At 37.6% G+C, this 12,950-nt stretch overlaps 1 long non-coding RNA gene across 1 annotated transcript; it reads right to left on the bottom strand.

The window, feature by feature from the left end:
* Positions 1–1,026: 1,026 nt before the first annotated feature.
* On the bottom strand, positions 1,027–8,768 carry LOC116730370 (uncharacterized). The gene is made up of 2 exons (XR_004341308.1): positions 8,626–8,768; positions 1,027–2,703 (listed from the first exon to the last, which is right to left on the bottom strand). It is a non-coding gene; the product is annotated as an uncharacterized LOC116730370 (long non-coding RNA).
* Positions 8,769–12,950: the final 4,182 nt, after the last annotated feature.

Here is a 12,950-nt window from a genome sequence, read left to right as displayed (position 1 = left end):
ATGTTGGACAAAGTTAATATAAAAAATTCAGCTTTTTTAAGAAAATAAATCTAAATCAAACTGAGCCTATGTGAAAAAGTATCCATCCCCTTGTGAAATTATGAATTAATTGTGATTAACTATACTGATCTCTTCAGAGATTACAGTGGAGAATCCTACCAGGACAAGCTGCTCTCCCAAAATGAGTCCATGAGCGCACACTTTTGAAATCTACAAGGTCACAAAATAATTCAGGACAAAATCTAGGTGGCTCATTTGAGCTCAGAGATCATTGTTCCAGAAAAAGAATCAGAACTGACAAAAATGTCATTCAAGGGAAACGTTCAGAGAACAAAGCTCTGGTCACCAGTTAGAGGACAAAAGTCCACATGAAAAACATCTTAATCTCTGTGACTTTGGGGAAGATATTCTAGGGATTTTCAGACTGCTGTAATTGACGGAGCCATGCATTCAAGAAAACAACAAAAAAAGAAATACAATACCAGACCATCAGTTGATGAATGTTCTTGTGGTCACGCCTGTGTTGTGTTGCAAGACAAAGTTCCAACACACATCTGCGTAATACCTCCAAAATACACAAAAATTAAAGTTCGCAGAGGCTTTGTCAAATGTCTACGTTAAGTCCAATGAAATCCACCGGATTAAATTCTGAAATTTGCTCCAGGCCGTGCATATCTTTTAATGTGGCTGAAATTTGTAAAGTTGTGCAAAGAAGACGTTTAGTCAAAACAAACATGGCTTGATGGCTGATCCCAGATAATGCAACCGCACTGTTATTTTAGTTTGTTGCCTAATAAATGAAATCATCAACAGTGCATTTTGAATTTTTATTAATCTGATATTTAAATTTGCTTGATGACCTGACATATCAGAGTGTCAGTAAGGGGGGCAACAACTTTCTATAACACTGAAAAATTAAATTGTGACACCAGATGTGGACGGTGTCAGTAACTAAAACATGTAAAAATACTTTACAATCAATAAAGACATGTATACAAAAAGACATGTAAAAAACCCAAAAGACTCTTTTCTTTAATTTTACGTTTATTCATTCACGTAAAACTAAAACTAAAAATAAAAAAATATATATACAGTATTGCAAGCTGACAACTAGTATGGCTTTGAACTTTTTGATTCATCAGCAGATTAAAAAAGTAATTAATGTTCTTGGAAAAGATCAGATGCTTTCATACAAAAAAAGATGAGCAGTGAGTTCCAAATGTTACCAAAATTGTTTCAGTATTGTTAATAATTTGAGCAAATCTTGCTACTAATCGTCCCATGTAAGTTTGACATTTATTTCTCCATCCATGAAAGTTTATGTGAGGTTACATTTGGCATATCTCGACTGAGCCCTTCGATGTTTCAAAACAACACTTGTTTTACAAGATAAACAAATTCTCTACTGTAAATGCTGGATGTTTTTCAGGAGGCTTGTTACAACAGAAATGATATTTTTGTGTAAAAGTGATTTTTTTTTTTTTTCCAGTCAACACTGATGATGCCTGTCTGTAAGACTATTCCTCCGCCTTCATCGGAGCTGGGGAGGAAAAAAGAGGAAGGCACAGCAGAACAAAAGAAACGGTGTTGTAAGTTACACTTCTGCAGAGGATTTTAATCCAGTGGGGGTTGGATCAGGGAGAGACTGTCAAACAGGGCCCTCGAGCTCCTTTTTCCGTCAACAAAACATCAAAGTGTCCTATTTCCAATTCTTCCCCTGAATTTTATCTCCTTTCCTCCAAAATATAAACCAAACTTTATCTCCATCTGTCGTGGATCAGAGACGACTTGCAGCAACGTCTCTGTGCTCCCTGTCTTTTACTTTAAGCCGTGGGTCTCTACCTGTTGTGCATTTGCTGCTCTGTTGCTTCCATCATTAGCGGTGCAGCCAAAATAAACAGCAAAACTGACTGGGGAGTCACATTTTTAACGTTCACTCTCAAAAATTTTCATTGCCTTTCAACCAGCCAGCCTTATCAACCCCAGCTCCTCTATTCCACTTCATTGCACTTTCGCTGTTTCGCCTCCACATCCTCGCCGCCGTCCTGCGTGACGAGATGAAAAAGACTGGCGTAGAGGAGGAGGAGATGGCGATCTGCTTGTGTGGAGCGAGCCAAACTGACTGACAGATGGACAGTCCCACCGACGCACAGCAGAGATAAGAGGATTTGGGCCTTGCTTGTTGTTGTTGCTTTTGGTCTTGCCTCAAATCTTAACTCAGTTAGCTTACTCTGAGCTCCCCCGAATGGCACAGACGAGATGGGGATGATGGTGGTGCATTGTACACGGTTTTGTAGCACAAATGGAGAGAGAGGAAACAGAAAAGCTTGGGAAGACTTCTCCACCTCTACCATCCTAGCTTGACGTTTGTCCTTGTATCGAGTTCATATTTTCAGGGCCTCGGTCAGGCTGCAGTCAGCATGTACTTCTCCTCTGCCCTTGTCTGATCCAGTCTGACAGCAAAAACTGGCATTTTGTCTTGATGTGAAGGCACCTTGCAGGCTTTGTAGAGGACCACGAAGAGGATGAGGATGAGCAGGCCCACTACGGAGTTACAAACAATGGCCACGATAGCCCAAAGAGACAGACCCATACTCAGCTCTTGCTCCATGCTCAGCCCGGGCAGCGGTCACATCAGGCTTCAGGACCGTCTGAAGTGTCCAACCATTATGTAGTAATGCTTATCTTCCTTGGAAGTAATGTCTAAAGTGGAAAAAAAGAGAAGAAATTCTTATAAATAACCATAAATTAAAATAAATAAATAAATAAATAAATAAATAAACTCAAACAGTACCATGCAGAAACACTCATACTTGATTTTTTTTGTTTAAGATATTGCAACATTATAGTCACAAACTTCAAAATATAATACTGGGATTTTCTGTGACAGACAACCATAAAGTAAACCATAGTTTTTGTGTGCTTTCAGATTCAGAAAACCTGAGTTGATGCTTTATAGAATCACCTTTACTGCAGTTTTTCTTGTTACCTGGGGTCTGTTGAATGTATCTATGTTAAGAAAGTCTAAAATTAGTAACTTTCCCAACTAAGAACCTCCAGCATTGGAAACTTTTCAAATAAGTAATAGTAATATATCTACCAGACTGGTCAGGAAAGTTTATCAGAGCAAACAAGACCATGAGAAGTTCAAAGAAACCAAATAAAGTGCAAGTTTTCTAATAATCTCCCAGTTTCAAGTTCTTTGCAGTTTCTAACTGGTTGTCTTCCAGTATTGTCAGGCATCTATAGCTCTGGCTCTACCGAAGAAAAGCATCCCTGCAGTATAATGTTGCTTTTATATTTCATTGTGTGAATAATGTGTTCAGGTAGATGTGCAGCATTGCAATACTGCAGCAGTTGTCTCTGTTCAGGAGTGATTTCAAAGTTATTCTTCCCTTTATGGACTTTTCAAGTTGGCTAATAAAGCTTGATTTTGGTCTCATCTGACCAGAAAACATTTTTTCACATGATTACTAAGCGTCTCATCTCACTGGGCGAACTGCGAAAGGGATTTCTTATGGGGGCTTTTTATATTAGCTGTCTTCTAGTCACTACACCAGTTTTGTGAAGTGAATAATAAATAGTTGTGGACACTCAAACTGTGCATCTCTGCAGTCTCTCCTGTTGTTACCTTGGTCCTCTTGACTAATGCACTCCTTTCATGGGTTTATGTGGAAGATCATGTGTTAGCAGATCTGAAACGTGCTATTTTCTAATGATGGATTTAACATTGAAATTTCTATTAGTAAGATGATTGAAAAGCATGAATTAATTTATTATCTTATACTGGTCGATCTGAAAACTCAAAGAAAACACGTTAAACTTTATGGTTGGCAAGCAGCGGAAAAGTTGAAGAAGTGTGAAGACTTTTAAAGGCACTGGGTGAAAGTGACACACTTGGGCAACAGTAAACCTGTCTGTCACGTGAATGCGCTAAGTCCTCGGGTAAAGATTACTTTCCCTTTAATGGGTTAGTCATGAAGTGCAGGGGCTTTATTCTTAACAGGTACTTTTATATGGAGCAACCTACATTTTGTTTCACGGCTGTAGAAGTAGGTTATATTACCAACGCTTATTTTTAGAGGGAAAGGTAGTCTTTCAGTGTCAAATACAAACCCCTAAAGAAACTTATAAAATGTAACATAATATATGGATGTATAAGAGTCTTTCAGTTTTATATGAGAGTAAGGAAGTTATTAAACCAATGAAGAAGTTTTTCTTCATGAATTGTTCTGAATGACAATTTTCAGACAAAAACACATCAAAATGCATTTGTTTTGTGGCTGATATTAAACCGGCAAGTGAGTTGTAATGGTGAGAAAAAACAATGCAACGACCGAGAAAAAAAGGATGGTTGTCAACCAGATTAAAAGTGTGAATATTTCCCTACTTAAGAGTTCAACAAATAAAAAAAAAAATTCTGCTCATCTCCTCGGTCCTCAGCTTTTTCTCTCTGCTCTCCTAATGCATTTCTAATGAGATCTCAGATTTCCTTTTTTCTCCCCAACTGGTGGCAATATTGCAACAGTCCAAGTCGTCTCCTGCTGTTGAGGAGTCATTTCAAAGTTATCCTTCCCTTTATAGGCATTTTATGACCAGGCCAAATAAAGATGGATCACTAAGCTGTAGAAGGTGGCAGTGATGCATTTGATCTGCTTGCCAGCGCCCAAACTTGCTCTGTGTTTGGAGCAGATGGGTCCCCTCTCAGGATGCTGGTGCTATTGTGGAGGGGAAATTGCCCTCATAATCACTAAGTGACATTACTGTCAGTAAAACTGCCCTCACACTTTTGCAACCTGCTTTTAAAAACATAATGTAGCCCTTTGGACAGAATTGAGAAAACATTAAATATGGAGGAGTTAGCCGTGCTAATTAGAGGAATGTGACTGATATTAGACATTAGACAGAGGAAGGTGAAGAGGAACAGTGTTCATGTTCGCGTTCAGGTGAGAGAAATCAAATGAGTCTGAGAAATATGTTAGAACAGAGGGCTGTTTGCACACTCATTTTAATTTCAAGCAGTCACTGGGCCATGACAAGGTGAGTCCCAGAGTTATTTGTGATCTCAAATTATAGCACCATTGCCAGATGCACACTTCCCAAAGTGATCGTGGCTCATGTTTGAATCATTGAAAGGCTCATTAGCTTTCACTTGCAAGAAAAATATCGCTTTATTATGAAGCACTGCAAAAGTATTTACACCCTGTGAACTTTCTAACATTTTTGTTACGTTACAAACGTCAATACTAACATATATTGTATACCGACACAAATTAGTGCAGTGTGATACAATGTGTGGAGTGCGTCTTTATTTAACCACCTTTACTCTATACCCCTGAATCAAATCTAGTTCAACCTGTTGCCCTCAGATTTCACTTAGTAAACAAAAGGTAGACATACTGATTTCCACTTTTATTTTTTAGAAATAAACATTTTATGGCATGTGTTTGTATTCAGACTTCTTTTCTCTCATGGTTAGTAAAAAGAGCCCACATGTGTAAAATTTAGTCTCGATATGAATCTAGCCGTGCAATAAAAATCTGAGAGGTTTGTCAGAAAATATTATTGAGCAAACACACTAAAACTGACGGGACAATTTTAATCTAGGCAGCCAAGAGCCTAATAGTCAGTTCATTGGAATATGAATGCTGCTGACATAGTGCAATCCTGGAAGAAACCCTGTTAGTGCCTGCAAAGGACTGTGTAGGTTCATGTTCCAGCAGGACAAATATGCTAAAAAATACAGCCAAAGCAGCAGGAAGGTCTGGATCTAAGTTCATTGAGAGCTGATGTAGACTAATGCTCTCCCTCCAACTGGACTGATCTTGAGTATTTTGCAAAGCAGAATAGAACAGAACATTTTCATTTGTTTGTCTTACATTTGTGATGTTTATGGAAAGTTCTGTGGAGTTCTTTGCACATTTGGAATGAGCAAATCTGTAAACATTAAAGGTCAACAATGGTTGCTGAAGCTTTCACTTCAACCATCTCCTCATTCCTAAAATTTTGTGCCAATCTCTTAGTTAAATGGAAGAGACGTGGAAGTGTTTAAAACATTAACGGGGTTGATTTAAAGGCTCAAGGATCACAGGATTTAACTGAACCACCTCCAACACTTGTAAACACACTCCCTAAGGCCACAGTCAATACAAAGATAGAACCCAGTGTTATGCAATCACTGTGCTCTGCTGCAGCGACCGTCTGAAACTGGGAGTAGAAAACATTGTAATTCAACAAGAGTATGAGATTTCGCCTCAGTGTATGAATAGTGTCACTGTTTGATACAGAGCCCTGTTGTGTTCACATGCAAAAAAAAAAAAAAAAATCAAATGTAAATGCAGCTTGTGTAATGCACCAATGTGCTTGTTTGCTGAACAATGCAGGTGGGCTCTGCATGCAAAGACAAACCATGTTCACAGTGACCACATGGAAAGCAGGTTAGTACTTGTGCATATCAATGCGTCACCTGCAGTGACCTGACTTAGGGTTGATATGTGAAGATGATAATTAAGGTGATTGTTTCTGAAAGACAAAATTTAACACATTTTCAAAAGTGGGTTTGGTTTTAATATGATTGTTAAATAGCATCAGAGATGCTGACCAAAGGATTTAACTTTTCACCTGTGGGTGAAGAGCAGGTGGGTGACCTTGCATCACAGTTACTCTTTCAGAGAACAACTATTTAATAAAGCTGCTAAAGATGAACTCTGACAACTTTACTAAATATTGTAAAATATCATCATAATGTTTTAAGGGTCAAGCTTAGGTGACCTTGTGGTTTCATCTCCAGAATTAGAGGACTAATGTCTCAGCAAGATCTAGAGAAACTCATCCATGCGTTCATCTTCAGTCACACTGATTACTGCAACAGTGTCTTCACAGGTCTGTCCAACAAATCAATCAAACAGCTGCAGCTGATCCAGAATGCTGCTGCTTGTGTTCTCACTAAAACCAGGAAGATAGAGCACATAACACCAGTTTTAACACTGGCTCCCTGTAGCTCAAAGAATAGACTTTAAAATACTGTTGTTAGTTTATAAATCACTGAATGGTTTAGCACCACAATACATTAAAGATCTGCTGTTGTATCAACCTTCCAGACCTCTCAGGTCTTCTGGTTCTGGTCTGCTCTGCATCCCCAGAACCAGAACCAAATGAGGAGAAGCAGCTTTCAGCTTCTATGCACCACAAATCTGGAACAAACTTCCAGAAAACTGTAAAACAGCTGAAACACTGAGTGCCTTTAAATCTCGACTAAAAACCCACCTGTTTAGGATTGTATTCGAAATGTAACTAATTACGGATTTAATGATGGAACTTGATTTAATGTAATGTTTTGATTGTTGATTCTATGTTGCATGACTTTGTGTTTCTGTGTTTGTTATGATGTAAAGCTCTTTGAAATGCCTTGCTGCTGAAATGTGTTATACAAAAAAAATTTAATTGAATTTGATTGATTGATTCTCTTAGATCTGGAGGTTTAGTAACCAGCAGAAAGAACTGGCACCTTTTTGTAAAAACCATTTTTGGTCAAGCAGCTTTTCATGCCCATTAATACAAGGAATTATTTACTATGAATTATGAGGGCTTGAATCTGATTCCAGCCTGGGAGGTTTTTAGATTCTTAAAGAAGACCTAGCTTGTTGTCATTGTTAGCAGCCAGCCCACAATGGCTTCATGATGGTTCTTGTTTCATTGTGGTCTCTTTCAAGCTATGTTGTATTATTGTCTTTTAAACTGTTTTATGTGGTTTAGAGGAGATTTGTGGACATGCACAGCAAATTAACTAAGGCTAAAAATGTTATAGAGTTTACTGCAATTCAAAGTATGCAGATTAAAGCTGAATTTTATTGAAACCGTAATAAAAAAAAATTAAATATAACTTGTACTTTTGCTTTATCTGGAAAACAACAGTCCCGTAGTTTATAGTTTGCAGTTCAAACTATAAACTGATTAAAAGAAAAAGAGTATTATCTCTTTGGCTCTGAAAAACCAGGGAATACATAAAAGCAATAAATCTTTTGTGGTAGCTGTTACAAGTCATAGTTATATCACTTCTATATGTGGTATTTGGTTGACATATAGTGTTGATAGATGGCATTCTGAAAGTACCACAGTTCAATGGTGCATGAAATGTGTTATAAATGATCAGAAATAGGAAATAGACTTAAAATCAGTTACATAAGTATTTATCTAATTAGAATATTAAAGACTCAATAAAAAAACATATTTAATGATTTCACTATTTTGCTAGTTATTTCTTGTTTGTGTGTGATAGTGATCTGTGGTAACATCTGATGTTGAGGCATAGCACACGTCACAAGAAGTATTTCATGTACTAATTAAACATAAAAATAAAATATAATGACATTTTAGTTGAATTGAATTTCACACTAACATTTTTAATCATAAAGTCTTGACAAATATTTATGTATGTATGTTTGACTGGAACAAATAATTTCTTAATGACTTATTTTTAACTTCGTGACATTTTTGGCACGAAGTTAAATCGTCTATTTAACTTCTATTCTATTTAGTGGGTTTCTTCAAATCGGTCACTGTGTGTTTGTCCCTCCAACAATGAGCGGCTGCATTCAGACTGAAAACAAACATTTCACAGCTCACCCGGTTGTCCTCTCTGATGTCTCTTCCCCACGGATTTGGCTGCTACACCTCCAGGCTCAGATCATAATCCCGAAGCAAACAGACAAACAAACAAACAAACAAAAAACCAAGCAAACCAACAAGCGCTGAACTTCTCCTTCTCCACAACGGTGCAAAAACTTTTGGCTTCAAACAAGTTCCTGCGCTGACACGCAGCGCCCGTTTCGCAGGACTTCAGCAGATCAATGATGCCGGTCTCTCAATGTCCTAATCGGGTCAAATTGACGCGGTGTCCTCGGTCAATTCCTGACTGCTGACAGACGCAAAAGAGGCGGCAGAAGTAGACGCTGCTGTCACTGTGGCTCATCATCATCATCATCATCATTATTATCCCCCGCCTCTCCTCCTCTGTCCCTCCCTCAGTCTCTTGCTACTTTCTTTCTATTTACAGACGCTCTAAGGACATCCGATCAGGGGCTTTCCTTTCACCTCTGAGACTCGCCGGAGGTCATTGCGACAGTTTAACCCATCAACATTAATAATGCAAGGAAAACAGATACGCAGCTCAGAGAAAGCAGCTTTAGAAAGTTAAATGAATAAATAAACTTTTGTCCAAGTCGTTTTGAGAAAGTGTTTCAGCTTTCTTACACGCTTGGTTTTACATCATGCTAATTAAATGTCACAATTTGTGCAGTGTGCTTTGATATGAAGGTGTCACTGGAGAAGCACTACCCACATTCAGTATTTATGATGAATTTGTATCATGTGCAGAGTTTTTTGTAATATGTCTTGTGAATTATGTACACCATAGTGAGGGACAAGGACATAATTAGTTTTGGTCTATAAACCGGCATATAAATAATTTCTGTTTTTCCATTATTATGCATTATTCCTTTTGCAAATAAACAAATCTGATCATGAGAACAATATTTACTTTGAGTAGCAGAAGTGGCTTTCAAGCAATTGATAGTTAACCGTTTTTCCTTTGCCTTGTTTCACCCCAAAGTCCATATTTGTCATCAAACGTTTTACATAACTAAAATGTTAGAATATTGCAGGGAGATTACAATCTTTTCAGATGGGAATATAATTTTATTTTGACAGTTTTGTCATAAATCAATTAATTTTGTTTCAGCAGCATAAATGTTGTTACTGAAATAAGCAACACAGATCACAGAAGTGAAGAAGTAAAAAAAAAATAAAGCAAGAAGTTTACCAAGGATTCTTCCTAAAATGAAAACATTGTTATTCTGAGACTGTCTTACAAGAACAGACTGTCTTCAGTCAGAGGCTTCTTCAGATCTGCTGTAATACTGAAAGCCGCAGGAGATCCTACATATTCACAGCCATCATTTTCCTCGACTACTCTTTAAGGAATCTTGGACATTATAAGAGACAAGAACATTTAACTTACCTTTGGGATTAATAAAGCATTTCAGATTTTTAATTTAATTTAAATTACAGACATGAGCTGAGCAATAGCAGGTACCATTTGTTTCACATGAGCAAAGTGAACTAACATATTTTGTAAATGTTGAACAGAGAATAGGAAATGAGTTTTTTTTAATGTGTGTGTTACTGAGATTGTGCCCAAATAAGAGCAAATAAATTATTTTATTTTTAACCAAAACAGCTTAATGTCCAAACAGAGTTGCTTTATCTTCCATCTTGTGCTCTGCTTTGTATCATCTAAAACAAGGCCCCTAAAGCTGAATAGCTGCTGTTGTAATTTCACACTTGTTGCCTCCCATTTTCCTCATTAGTATTCAGGACAACAGTAGGGTGTCCCTGGGGAATTCAGCTCTGTCCCACACTTCTTTGTATGTGTGTGTAGTCGTACAACCATCTTTGTAGGGACCCGTTCTAGTTTCAGACACTGGGAGGTACTGGATGTTTTCATTAAATAAGAAGATTTTGCACAATTTATTTATGCTAACTTTGGTTAAATAGCTTTATGGCTGACTTTGGAGCAAGGGTTAAATTATATTAGGAGTTTAATTTGGACTAAATGGCTGCAAGCTCCAATTGTCCTCACAGAGGCTGAGAAAGGGCTGTGTGTGTGTGAGTGGAAAAGGAGAGGGGAGTACCATGACCCTGAGTTCAGGCAGAGACAAAGCATCCTTTAAGGCCTCATCATCATTCCCAGTGCTCACACCAGAAAGAAGCTTCACTGGGGCACAGGTCCAGCACATTCATCAAGGAGGCTCATATACCCCACATGTTTGAAATGCTTTAAAAAGCTGAATGGCTTCAATTAAAAATGAATGCAGTGGTTATCATTCTAACAGCTGCCTGATGACGTATAAGCCTGATAAATGTAATGAAATGCAGTATGAAATTAAAAACATCTAATTAAATTCAAGAAATTAGAGTATTATATGTTACTGCAATAAATTGTATTCAAAGTTTAATGAGCATAGATAAAATTATAGGGCTATTGTACTTAGTGCCTTATGCCTATTGTCATAAGTTATTAAATTATTTGTCACTATAATTACGCTAAAAGGCGGTAAATTACATGTTTTCCTGTCCAACTGCAATTAATAGCACTAGTAATCCAACAAATTTATGACGTTTAAAGGTTTTACTGTACTGAGTAATACATTTTCGAATAATACGTTTTCAAAATAATGCGTATTTCTACCAGATGTTTTCTGTCATTGTGCTGCTTGAAGGCGGATCTCCTCCTCAGTCTCAAGTCTTTTGCAGCCTTTAAGAGTTTATTCCCTCCCAAAACGTTCCTGTTTCTAGCTTTGGTTCATTTTCTCATCTACCACCACCTTTGTGTCTGAACCACCTTCACTGTCCCTGCCAAAGAAAAGCATCCCCACAGTCTTACATCAGCAAGTCACCTGTAGGTAATTCTTTTGGTCTTCATAATGCTCTTCACATGTTCTCTGACAAATCTCCCAGGTCTTAGCTGAACAGCTGGATTTAAATTGAGATTAAACTACATACAAGTCTTTCACAACTTGTTCCCTTGGGATTTATGTAGGGTTATCACAATAAAGGCAGCAGAATACAAATTCAGGCCACACTTTTTAGATCATTTTCTGTAAAATAGGTCAAAAACCATGTATCATTTTTTTCTCTGCTTTATATATGTGTGCTACTTTGTGTTATGTCACAAAATGTAAAAATGAACCAAATGGGAGACACTTCGCTCTGTTTTGTGTAGATGCATTGAAATAAATAAGTAAATAAAAGATTTCCATTAATAAAACTATATAAGTCAGAGATGTCATGAGGAGTACATTAGATGGAATATGCATCACACGGTCAAAGCCTGACACTCCGCAGAATCCTCCTTCCGTCATGTGATAAATTGACCTAAAATATTTGGGTTCATGCACTAGATGGGGGATATACTATAATGGACATGCAGAGAAGCTGCATGCCCTCCTGCACCTTCTTGAGGCTGCTCTTAATGTACTGCACTGTATAGACACATGCATGGGACCGCACACACAGCACCATTATTACTCACTCAAATAGGATGTGTCATGTGTGATCACTACATCTCATGTCAGCGAAGATGTTTCCACGCTTCCAGTACATTTAAAGTGTTCCTGTGTGTATTTTTGCAGTGAGAGAGAGAGAGAGAGAGGGAGAAGAAAGCAGAGAGGCAATTTTATTTCTTTTCCAGTCTTCACCCCACTTACTCTTTCCTCCACATCTCATTACAGCATTGATATGGGAAGAGATAAAAAGTAAGAAAAGATAGAAATGTTAATCACAACCTTGTCATATCTGGCTTCTGCATTTTTAGATTGCGGACGTCATGAGGAAATATTCTCCTCGGCGGTAGAATATTATGGTTTTCATAAACCTTGCACCGTAGCTGTGGGGATGGGTGAGGGTGCGGAGGCAAAGCAGGTCAGTTTCATGCATGATTACTAGATGTGCATCTCCTACTCCTTTTTGATGCTCACAGTCTTATTCAACTCAGCATTACTTGGCATCTCATCTGACAGTTTAATTTGAATCTCGGGTCTCATTTCTTTAATACTGTAAAAAATAAAAGAATAAAAAAATATGGGAGTCACAGTTGTTTGCTGGTGCTGTTTTTCCATGCAGAAACATTGGTTATTATGCACAAAATTCAGATTGGGGATGTTGTCAGAAGCAATTCTCTATCATGAGTTTGTGAGGACACCTGCTGGGCAGATCTTGATACTGTTTCAGCTTCTAAGAAGCCAGAATGTGTTGCTGCTCATTTAATTTAATATGAATGCATATAGTAAGTCTAAGTAATAAATACTTGAATATGCATTAGGCCTTGTCAAATATGCATTTGCAGTTATTAAATGTACTTTACACCAAACAACACACTGAAGACAACTGCA

The sequence above is a fragment of the Xiphophorus hellerii genome, chromosome 12 (assembly GCF_003331165.1).
Source record: "Xiphophorus hellerii strain 12219 chromosome 12, Xiphophorus_hellerii-4.1, whole genome shotgun sequence".
NCBI lineage: Eukaryota > Metazoa > Chordata > Actinopteri > Cyprinodontiformes > Poeciliidae > Xiphophorus > Xiphophorus hellerii.
Note: the sequence above shows the minus strand (reverse complement) of the source record. Positions and strands in the feature narration are given on the sequence as shown.